Source organism: Mustela nigripes, chromosome 8 (assembly GCF_022355385.1).
Source record: "Mustela nigripes isolate SB6536 chromosome 8, MUSNIG.SB6536, whole genome shotgun sequence".
In the NCBI taxonomy this organism is placed as follows: Eukaryota; Metazoa; Chordata; class Mammalia; order Carnivora; family Mustelidae; genus Mustela; species Mustela nigripes.
In genome coordinates this window covers 14852682-14864471 of record NC_081564.1, presented here as the reverse complement: position 1 = coordinate 14864471, position 11790 = coordinate 14852682, and the positions used below count along the sequence as shown (strand labels likewise).

Genomic DNA, 11790 nt, shown 5'->3' with positions numbered 1-11790 from the left:
CAGGATAGGAAGCCGCATTCTTCCTGCTGCCGTTGTGATTTGGCCAAAGCCGCGTAACCAGTGTGGCCAATGAATTGTGAGCAGAAGTGAGTTCTGTTGCTGTCAGTTCAAAGCATGTGAGTAGCCCAGGGGACACCTCAGCAGAACAGGGGGAGGACCCTTAGGGGATATCTCTTCCTTCTGTATGACATCACTGATGAGTAGAGTGTCCCCGCTGATGGCTAGGCTTCCAAACCCTGTCCTTTGGTGATGGTGGTTGGTATTGCTTCAAAGGCACTTCCTCAAGGTTAGTATCATTCTAATAAACCTGTCTATCTGCTTCTCTGCTAATGTCCCACCTGAGAAAGAGGCACCTAGTCCTCTCAGTCTGGGCCATTTAGGTAGTGCTGATGGAGGCACTTATGCAGAGGGGTGGTTCCGAGGTCTGTGGAGGCAGGGAGAGCTGGAGAGTCTGTAAACTTGAGGCCCTTCTTCTCCAGATACCTGAGGTCAGAGGGGAAGCTGGTTTGACCAGTTGGTGTCCAAAGACAACTGCTTTGGGAAGTTGGTTTTTGTTGTTGTTGTTTTGGTTTTTTAGGTCTGGGAATGACAGCTCCTAGGAGGGGTTAGCCGGAGAGGGTCCTTATGGTGTGTTAATAGTCTGTCTTCTTGCTGGCATGGTGTCCCACAGTCTTCAGAAACTGAGACCCTTACATCTTACTGCTCTGCTTGCATGGCCTCAATTCCCAGACCCATCTCAGGGACCAGGGAGCCCCCTGAGTTCTAGCCATCCTATCTGCGTTCCAGCCAGCGGGAAGAGAAAAGGGATGAAGAGGAAGGGGGAAAGCACATGACAAATCCCTTCTATAGAAATATCTGGAAGCTACCATGGAAAGTTCTGCCTGTATCTCATTGGCCAAAATTAGTCACATGTCCATAGCTAGCTGCAAGGAATGCTGGGTAATGTAGTCTTTATTATGCGTGGCAATGAACCTAGTTGACATTATTACTCTGGAGGAAAGGGCCATAGCTTTTGGGAGGCAACTGAGAACTCTGCCATATCCTGAGAGAGTGTAGACAGATTTTGCGGAAGCATCCTAAAGGCTTCAAGTCGGGCCTGGATGGAAAACCAGTAGGGAATATGTCCTTCTCTGCACTAATATGTTGGTATTTTCATATGTAAAAACATTGCCTGGGATTTCAAGGGATTCACAGACTCTCTGAAGCCCAAGCATGGAAGGCCATGGATTCGGAATCTAGAAATAGGGTTCAAGGTGAGGGAGATGGAAGGAAAAAACCAGACTCTGTGCGTGTGTGCCTCTGTGTGTGCCTGTGTGTGCACACTTGTTCCAACCCCTTTCCTTTTGGCAACATGAGTCTATGTGATGTGGTTGGTGCTGTTTATTTTGGGTTTAGATTTGAGAGTAGATTGTCAAAGGCACCCAGTGTTCCACCTTGAGAAAGCATCTGACTAGTTTCACTGGCAATAGACAAAAAGCAGACAGAAAGACAAACTGCCGTGAGTCATTCCATCATGGGCAGCCGTGGCTGCAGGAGGCTTTGGAGCCAGCATTCAGAGGCAGTGAAAACCCTGTGGTCATGGGTGGAAAGGCCTGAACAGTGCCCCGTGTCCTTCCTCTAGAAGACTGACGTTAGAACTACTCTGGTTGAAAATGTTGATGAACTATCAGGGTGGAGATACACCTGGGGAAATCGCCAGGTTCTTGGGAGACTCTAGATTCTTCCGAGTGGAAAAGAGACTCGTGGAGGGAGGCAGCTGGGGAGGCAGCTGGGAGTGCCTCCCTGGAGAATTTAGTATTTGAGGTGATGAAAGGTGTGAGAACATTGGACCTTTGCCGAGGTGACCTGGAACCGTCCGAGAAACTTGTCGTGAGCTTACCTGTAGGCAACTGAGCCTAGCCCCACCCACACACATACTTTTTTGGTATCAATAACATTGATATTAAGCCAGGCATTGGGCTAAGTGCTTTACTTGTATCCTATCTTCAGGGCACCCTTGTGAGACTGATACTTTTAGCTTCCCCACTGGAAAGATGAGGAACTGGAGGCTCAGAGAGGTCAAGCCACTTACACATAGAGGCACAGCAAAGAAGTGGCAGTCAGGCTCAAACCCAGGTCTTGTGACTCCCAATTCTTGTTCTTAGCCATTGCCTTTTTTTTTTTTTTTTTTTTTTAAAGATTTCACTTGTTTATTTGACAGACAGAGATCACAAGTAGGCAGAGAGGCAGGCAGAGAGAGGAGGAAGCAGGCTCCCCGCTGAGCAGAGAGCCCGATGCGGGACTCGATCCCAGGACCCCGGGATCATGACCTGAGCCGAAGGCAGCGGCTTAGCCCACTGAGCCACCCAGGCGCCCCTAGCCATTGCCTTTTAAAGACCACACCCTTCTCTAATCCTAGAGACTGTACCCCTGAGCTTGGCACAGAGCTGGATGAATGGTAGGGGCTCACATCTGTCTGCCTCACCGCCATACTGCTTTCTCTCACTCCCAGGGAGGGACACAGCTTCTCGTGGGTAGAATATGTGCATGAAAGATCCTCAGGGTGCGTGTGTGGGACGTGCCCCTGCTTTGCCACAGGTCTCCTAGCCGTCCTCCCCACCCTCGACCTAATGTAAAAGTTAACCAGTTCAAAATGCATGAGACTTGGAAGGAAGCAGAGCTGACAACCCCAGGCAGATTTAATCATTTGACAGACACCAGTGCTGAGCACGGCACACCCTCTGGGGACACGGATGGGGAATGGATGAGGCAGACAAGGCTTCTGTCCTCTTGGAGATGGGCAGTAAACAAGTAAACAAATTAGGTGCGGGCGGTAATAGCGCTATGGAAGGAATGCACGGGGTAGGCGGGGGACCAAGAGCCTACTTTTGGCAGGTGGGTGTCATTGCTCTGGTCTTGTACACATGCAATACCCCTGCCTGCGATCCCCAGCACCCCCCCTTTCCTGAGCTCCCTTTTCTGGCCTGACCTACTCTGCTCGTTTCCCGGCCGTCAGCCAAGAGGTCCGTTTTTCTGTGATGCCTTCCTTGAACCTCCTAGGTGGCTTTGGGCGTCCCTTCAGACTCAGTACATCCTGGGGTCAGCTGTGCTACTTCCCTAACTGTGTAAGTGGGGCCACCTCTTCTGAGCCACAGAAATTGTGCCTCAGTTTCTGCATCCATAAAATCAGCGTAAATATAGTCCCTGCCTCCTAAGAACGTAGCAAGGATGAAATAATATAAGTACTTTAGGTTAATCTACATATGTCAAGGGCTCGGAGCTGTGCCCACGGGTCTCCCGTGAGCGTGGGGTGTTGCTGCTGGCGCTCTCAGTACCGTTGCCGCGGCTAGGAGCACACCTAGCTCCCGCACCGAGCGGCACCCAGCATTTAAGGTGTCATGTAATCCAGTGGTTCCCAGTCCTGGCTTCCTAACGGTATGGCCGGGAGGCCTTTGAAAACACCACCACCGGGCAGCCACCCTCAGCAGCCCTTATTATCGGGGTCGGGTGGGACTCAAGCACGTGCGTGGCTTTCTACAGTTCACAGTTCATTCTAACGCATAGCCAAGCATTAAGAACCACTGGCCTAACCCAGCTTCTTTTCACGGGTGAAATACATAGGATCCAGAGTGCCTACCTCGTGGGAAGCTCGGTTTTCTGATGTCCTCCTGACTCCCCTGCTTTCCTGACGGCCTTCGCCCTAAGAGAAGCTGTGCACGTCCCTGGGACCGTGGAAGGTAAGGATGTGGGCTGCATGCAGCCCCAGCTCCGTCCCTGGGCAGCTGCTTATCTGGCCTGAGAGAGCGCTCTCCCTCTCCTGCAGCCCGCACAGAGGAGGCTGGGGAGGCGGTGGGCTGCCTCTTCAGACCAAGAGCCAGAAGGACACCAGATTCCCATAACTGGGAGCCAGAGCAGGAGGTAAAAAGACAGAGGCCTCTTTCATGAGTCACTGAGGCTGGCCTCACAGACTCCTGGCGGCCACATTTTTCAGAAAAACTCATGGGGGGCCCTTAGGAAGGGCTAGCTCTGAGTTCAGGGGCTCCCACCTTCAGAGGCAAAGAGGCGCAGCAGAAATGGTCCCGGAGCTCATAAACCGAGATTCAAATGCCTCTAGCCATGCAGTACACCCTCTGGGACCCTCAACTTTCTCATCTGTCAAATGGGGCTAACCAGGGTTATGATGAAAAGGGAGTTAAGTTGAGGCATGAAAAGGGCTTGGCACATGATTGTTGAACTGTAAAATGTAATTTTTACTCTTACTACTATTATTATTTATTGAGGAAGCCTCATAAGGGGACACGGGTGGCTGCCTTTCCCTAAAACCTGTTTGGGAGGAAAGAAATCAGTGCATGGGGTGGTGGCAGCAGCGGCAGCGGTCCCAGTGGATAGCAACAGATTTACCCCAGCGAGGCTGTCCCCTTCAACAATTTTGAGGACACCTGGGTGGCTCAGTTGGTTGAGCATCTGCCTTCGGCTCCAGTCATGATCCCAGGGTGCTGGGATCGAGTCCCACACCAGGCTCCCTGCTCAGCGGGGAGTCTGTTTCTCCCTCTCCCTCTCCCTTTGTGTTCTCCTCCCCCCCCTCAAATAAATAAATACAGTCTTAAAAAAAATTTAAGGGAGAGTTCCAGGGAGGCAAGATACAAGGGGAGGTGACGGTGGTAACCTATTCTGTTTGCTCTCTCTCTCCTAGCTGAGAGCCTCGGCAGGTGTAGATAGGGCTGTGATGGAGGAGCTGTAGCCCAGGAGTTGGGGGGGTGCTGTCTGGCCAGTGGGATGATCTGTATTTTCCGTGCATGTGTTTGTATTAACTTTTTTTTTTTTGACTTGCATAATGTTTGGGGGGGAAAAAGCGTGAGTCAGGCACATTTTAAAAATCAGTACTTTTTTTTTTTCTAAAAATTCATCCTCTTGAGAAATGGGGAGATATGGCCACTCTGAGCTGAGCCGGCCACCTGACCATGGGGTACTGGACTCCCCAGGGCCCCACGGTCCTAACCCTGTCCACTTCCCTCACCTGCCTGCCCCTGTGAGTGTTTTCAAGCTCTGATCCCCACAGCAGGAAACTCTGAAGCTGGATACTGAGGACATTTCTGGAGGCTTCCACAGAGCCTTGCAGGAACCCTACTCTTCCCAGTTGGCCACTTACGGCTGTCTTCATACACCCCACTCCCCTAGCTCAGTCTCGGGTTAGGGAACAGTAGTCACGCTCACTAACATTCACGGAGTGCTTCCCAGACATCATGTTTTTTAGAGCCACATTCCAGTTAGTTCCCACAGCAGCCCAGGGAGACAGCGGCTGCCTCCATTTTACAGATGAGCAAACCGAGCCCCGGCGGGGTGTCATCCTAGCTCCGTGAGAACAATGGCAGGGTCTTAGAATCCGGGTCTTTGGACTCCTGCATCTTTGCCGTCCACATTGAACTTCCTCCTGCCCGTGAAGGCGTGGGAGAAACACTGTTCTATCAGAGAACGGCTTCCTCTCCGCGTTAGCTGAAGCGTCGTGGGGCAGAGCGGTGGATGGTCAGGTCCTGCGTCAGCCTGCCTGGATCCTATCACTGATACCGCGGCCTTGGGCAAGTGACTTTGCTTTACAGGGCCTCAGTTTCCTTCTCGGTAGGAAGGGGATTCCTGCCTACGTCCTCGGCTTGTGGGGAAGACTAAGACACACGGATTTAAAATGTTTGCGGAAAGGATTCCTGAGGCATTTGTGGATGCTCTGAATGTCTATGTAAAACCAAAGCGTCTACAGGCTTGTTTTGAGGACTAAAGAAAGGAGAGAGGAGCCTGTGACCGTGTGTGTGCAGGCAGCAGGTTGTGCCCAGGGGTTCCCTGTCCCGTCTCCCTGCCGCACCTCCCTCTCCCTGCTTCTGGGTACCCCACGCAGACGGAGGATGCTGGGCCACATATGAGAACACCATACCATGGAACCTTTTATTAGAACAGAGACATGTTTCGTCCAGGCTGAAAAATCGGGAACCCCGGGAAGGTTATGTTTAGCTGTGGACACCAGAAATCCAACAAGCCATGGCCGGTCTGTCACTGGGTAGAAGACAGGGTCCCGAGATGCTGGAGGACACAGGAGCTTCTCCCCTCTCTGATGTAGACGCTCCAGGCAGAGGCTGGCTGCTTAGGCCGAGCTGGGCTGGTGGTGGGTCCCCTGGCTTGGGGTTTTCCAGATGGGACTTCCAGCCCCGCCCCGAAGTGGAGAGATGGCCTTGGGGTGCGCCAAGCCTGCTGGTGGGTGCTGCTAGGTCCTTGACCAATGACTGCTTGAGGGAGCAGCCAAGAATTGGGAGAGAAAGTGCTGCACAAAGTCCTCATAGCAGGGGCCTGGCAAAAAAAGAGCTCCCAAGAGAGTGGGGCACGGAGCCAGGAGGCTCTGAGCTCAAGGGAGTTTCAGCATACCAGTTCCCCCTTCCCGGGCCTCAGTTTTCTCATCTGAAAAACGGCAGCACGACCCATGTCCCTGGCTTGTTCGAACAACCATACAAAATACGGCCTGACATGAAGGATAGTGGTGAACTCCAGAGGACAGTGAAGCCCTCTTGGTCTCTCCTTTGATAACTGGATGGCTAGGCTTGGAGAGAAGACCGAGCTACCAGAGGGCTTCTCTGACCCAGGCAACACGAGTTCTATCAGGTGGTAGCACCTGGAGGCCTTTCATTTTTGACTGCAGGACTGAGCTATGATGACCTCTCCCTACAAATGAAGTCCATGCCCTGGTTTTTAATTTCCTTCCTTGGGAGACATCCTTCGACCTACAGATGGCAGAAGACACCAGGGACCGTATACCTGACAGTCTGGAGCTCAGAGCATCAGAGTCAGAACCCCGGCTCTCTACTCTGCCACGAACACTTAGGCCAAGTCCCATTTTACAGATGATAACACTGAGGCCCGAGACCCACTCCATTTTCTCCAGACAGACAGACACACACACACAGGCCAGAGAATCACAAAGGAATGTTGTTCCAGTCTCTTTGGCTCAACTTGTTAGAAGATGAGGCATAGCTTTTCTCGGCAAGAGAAAAGGAATTACAACTTTCTCTCTCTCTCTCTCTCTTTTTTTTTCCCCAAGGAGTTGTGACTTTTTAATAGAAGTTGGTTCGTGCACAGACATTTTATTCCGCAATTAATTTCCATCAAAATGAGGTTTTCCCGGAGATAACCAGTGTTTTAGTTCCATTTGAGTTTAATTTGTATGACTGAAGACTCCGTTTCTGCCAATTCCAATTTGCTGGGTGATTCTAGCACTCATTACCTGGGCGATAAAGCCCCTTGCTGCAGACAGCTGCACCCAGAGTTAGGAGATGGACCAGTTTCCAGTAACAATTCAGGGAAAGAGGGGGTCCCTCTCCTCTCCTGATACCACTCAATAAATAGGGAATAAATTATTAAATAAGCCATGTTCTGATGAGGGGGCCCCCATCATGGTATTTACAATGCAAAACAACCCCCCCCCCCAAAAAAAACCCCCAAAAAATAAAAAAAAAAAAAAAAACAGCCCAAAGCACCAGCCACAGAGGGGAGATGCTGAGTCTGTATCACAGGCTCACTGGTGTAGAAGTGAGGAAGAGGTTGCAGTTGATGCTGGAGGTAGCCTGAGCTCCTTGGCTCACGCGGCTGGCTAATGGAGGAGGCAGCATTTTGAGGAATCCTGGTTTGTTTTTTAACCAAAACTTTCTATTTAGCTGAGGAGCAAAGCAAGGCAAGACATATGCTTGTGAGACTGTTCTGACTATTCGTGGAAAAGAATACAGCAGAGGCGATGACGGGAGTGGGACTTGAAAAAAAGTGCTTGGGAACCTTTGGGAGCACCCAAACGTTGGCCCTCTTCAGGCAAAGCCTTTGGGAAAGAGGATGGTTCTGAGCTAATGGATGATGGGGTCTCTATGAGACCCAGACCCTTGTGTCTTTCAAACATCTTAATTTCCTTTGGCTTCTGGAAGATCGCCTTTCCTTCAAGGAAGGGAAGAAACAGATAAGAATGCAGTTGAACCTCAAGAACTAGAATGTTCCTGGATGGGGGCTTTGAGGGAGTAAGCCTTTCTTAATTTAACTGAAGGGAATTCACATACTAAGTTTTACTCTATTGATTGAGAACCTTCTAAAAATATTTGAGACTGTTTTCCTTTTTCTTCTCAATCCTGGTGAACTCACTCTGTCTTTGGACAATTTCCCAGGCCTCAGGTCACTATTCTGGATTATATCTCAAAAACTCGCCCACTTCTCAAAGAAGGTAATTTCTGGCCTGCAAAAATGGAGTGATCTCTCCAAGTTCATTCATCCAGGAAGGCTGAATGTTTGCTGGGCCTCAAGCCATACCACCCCCCACCCCCCGCCCAATGCTGGCTTTTAAAATAGGTGCACACTACACACAGGTTTCAGGCGATTTGTCTTAATCCCTGGAAGCAGAAGGTAGTGTGGGCGAAGTATGCAGAGGAACACTGATGCCAGGAACTGGGGGCTCTGCTTAAGCATGGTGGTAAGCACGGTTACCAGGGACCCCAACAAGCGTTTTATTTTTGGATGCGTAAGAAGGGAACTGTACGGGAAATTCGAGAAGCAAATTGGCAAGAGGGAGGGACAGATATTCCCTCCCTGAGCCCCCAGCAGGCATTTAAGCAGCCTTCTTGCAAACTTTCCTCTGGCTGGGAGTAAGAGCTGGGTAAAGTCACATTGCCAGGGAAACAACCAGGGATGTTGCAGAAGTCTCACCAAACTCAAAGCTGTACCAGAGGGCTGGTGATTTCAATGCAGTGAATGGGGACTTTGGAAAGGGTGGGACCCTCTCTGGGAAGCAGGGAGACCCTGCTCTTAGAGAGGCAGGATTGCTAAAGACCTCTAGATCCTGGCTTCACGGGCCCCGAAATGACCTTCTTGGGGGAAACTTCCAGCTGCTCCTTTCATCTTTTTTTTTTTTTTTTCACCCTTTCCTGAATTTCTGCAATAGCTTCGTGCTCTCCTCTGATGGCAAGCAAGAGATCACCGTAAAAGGCTTCTGCTTTGCTTAGCATGGTGGACACTACCTGGAAGAACCTCAGGGGATGGGGAGAAATGAGCTGCCGCTCAGGCCTGAAGCATGTGTTATTTACTCGAAACCAACCAGGTATGCTCAAGAAAGGGAGGGAAGGGTCCTGCCCACTACTGGAGGCCCCGGAGGAAGGACCAGACCAGGTGCCTCTCCTCTCCGCTCACTCCGCTCAATTCTTGCCCTACTCTCTCCTTGTCAACTCCAAGTTCGCTCCAGGTGCTAAACCAGCTATCACTTCAACCACTTTACCCACCCAAACCCAAGGCGGTTACTTACTTCAGTAAGTACTAACAAAGCCTCCTCAGTTGGCCAGAGACCCTACAGCTGTCTCCCAGCAGGTGCCTCTCTGAAGCGTGCACACCAAGATTTCTGACTGTTCAAGTTTTGCCTCAGTTAGGTTAGGCTAACTTTAGATGCCAGCCCCCACGTGAGCTGTGATTCGAATGAATCATTTCAGGGCCTTAGTTCACAAGCCTCGTGGCTGTTTTTCATCTTTCTGATCCCCCAGCAAGGCTGCTGGTGGGCAGGGAGCTGGGGTGCAAGCTTGAACCTCACGGACAGAATGACGACCTTGGGTCTGAAGGGCTCCCCTCGGCCCCCATGCCAACTCCAGGATGTCTGGACTTAGAGCTTTGTGGGTCTCCCCTGCATGGACAAAGCCAACATCCCTGCTCAACACCCAACCTCTCAGAGTCCGTCCACAAAGACATGAGGGGGAAAAGCGAGATGCACAGAAATAATTTAGAATCCCCCCCTTCACACACACACACACACACACACCCCTCACCATATAAATAAATAAATAGTGGAATACTGCTTATGGCAACTGAGAGAGAGAGAGAGAGAGAGAGAGAGAAAGTCATCACATAAATAAATAAATAAACATAAATAAATAAAATAAATAATAGGTTTGCTAGGAGCCCCAGGCAGAATGGTCCCCTAGAGTCGTCTGAGGCAGTCTGACTGGAGGCTCTCGGGCCTCTCCCGCTGCTGTCCTGCTAATGAGGTTCCGTGGCTCCGTGATGGGAGAGTGGAGCCCAGTTTGCGTTCCTGGGCAGGGAAGAGGGTTATTTACAGTCACTGTACATGCCCTCCCAGGGCACCTGCCCCTGTCCCAAGCACCTGCCATCCGGCCTTCTGCGATGACAGCATTGGCATCCATCAGTCTGGGCGGGTGGGGCCCAGGGCTGGGCCAGAGGGCATCATGGGAAGGCCGGGTCATCCAGAGCTGTCTGGGGCACCTCGCTCTGCTCTCCTGGTGGAGGAAGGCCTGGTGAGCGGCTGCACAGGCTGATGTGATGGGAGAGATTGGGGGATGGGGGAGATGGGTCACTGCTTTCAAGAAAAAGGATTTTTGTTGTTGTTGTTCACATGTTTTCCTTGGGCTCCAGTGAAGGGTAAGTCCCTGCTCCCCCACAGCTGGCCCCAGTATCCAGAGGCGGGATCTGTCCCCTGCACTATCTCCCTTTGTGCCCTGTCCCGCTGCTGTTGCCACCGCAAACTTGAAACTCACCCACAAGGCTCCGGAAAGCCAGTCAGCTGGTGAGGGGGATGCCCAGGAGTTTATTTTAAGGATCCTCTCCCGCACAACCCTGTTCTCAGTGCCTGCTGGGGATGAAGCAACTGGTGGTATTTGTGGGGTGGAGATCAGCTTACCCGTGCCGCCCAGCCCCGGGGAAGGGGAAGACAGGGTGAGGGCAGGCATGAAGGCGGGGCTGAGCTCTCAGAGAAGCCTCAGAAACTGGCGGAATCCCAGGATACCGAGGATCCCAGCCCCTGTCCCCTTATACTCTGGATTTGGGTCTTTCCCCCCAAAACCTGAGCTCCTGTGCCCCATCCTGGCAAAATTCCTGAGAGGCAAAGGGAGTAGCCCGGGCTGAGGGTGGGTGGGCTCCAGGCTGGGGCGGTCGGGCGCTGGGGGAGGGGGCAGGCAGGCAGGCACCAACGGGAGGGTAAGGCCAGACTGGCCGGCGCTGGGGGCTGGCAGCTGGCCATGGCACTGGGGGCTGTTCAGCAGATGGTCTCATGGAACGAAGCTGGTGCCAGCTAGCGGGGGCTGAGGCAAATCTGGGATGTGGGGCTGCAGATCAAGCTGTCCTAACTGTCCACTGTGTCCTTTCTCAGGGAGGTTCAGGGGCCCTGTGAAGAGCCAAGAGGCTGGCAAAGCCACATGGGGGGCCTCTCCAGTGCTAGAACCTAATGGACTGCTTTTCCTGACCACACTAACATAATGGCACGGGGGGGGGGGGGGAGCAGCAGAATGACCCTTGCCCTTTTGCATCTAGACTCACAATCAGAGAACGAGTGTTTCCTGTCTCCTGACCTTTCCTCCCTATTGAAACATCCACAATCCCGACTCAGATAGCCCCTCCTCTCCCGCCATGCCCGCAGCCTTCTAGCCTTTGCTCCGGCCTGCCTGGGAGGTGAAAAGCCTGACAGCTTTCCGTTTCCTCTCCTCTCACTCCATGAGGGTCCACACACGCACATCAAGAGGCTGAATGAGGGGAAATGAGAGCAGGTGTGATGCGAGCCTTCCATAGGCGGCCTGTGAGCAGTGGGTGTGCAGAACTCTTTTCCTGGCCAGGGCCAAACACTGGAGTCACAGGCCCATTGCTTCTTACAAAACCTTGAGGTTTTTGGTGCCAACAGAGGGTGGTTCTCTCCGTTCGCCCAGGCCCGAACTGAGCCCCAGGGTGGTGCTGGCGGCGGCTCCTAGCAGCTTGACAAAGAGGCTGAAGGCCCCGTACCCTCTTTTCTTCCTCCCCAGGAGAGCAGGA

General features: G+C 52.1%; 1 long non-coding RNA gene across 3 annotated transcripts; it reads left to right on the top strand.

Annotated features, from left to right (window-relative positions):
- Positions 1-11717, top strand: LOC132023215 (uncharacterized). Of its 3 annotated transcripts, none has more exons than XR_009405893.1 (3): positions 1-86; positions 3601-3716; positions 8933-11717. It is a non-coding gene; the product is annotated as an uncharacterized LOC132023215 (long non-coding RNA). The 3 variants fall into 3 exon arrangements; XR_009405891.1 differs by having other exon boundaries at positions 18-116; XR_009405892.1 differs by lacking the exon at positions 1-86 and adding an exon at positions 161-286.
- The last annotated feature ends 73 nt before the right edge of the window (positions 11718-11790 follow it).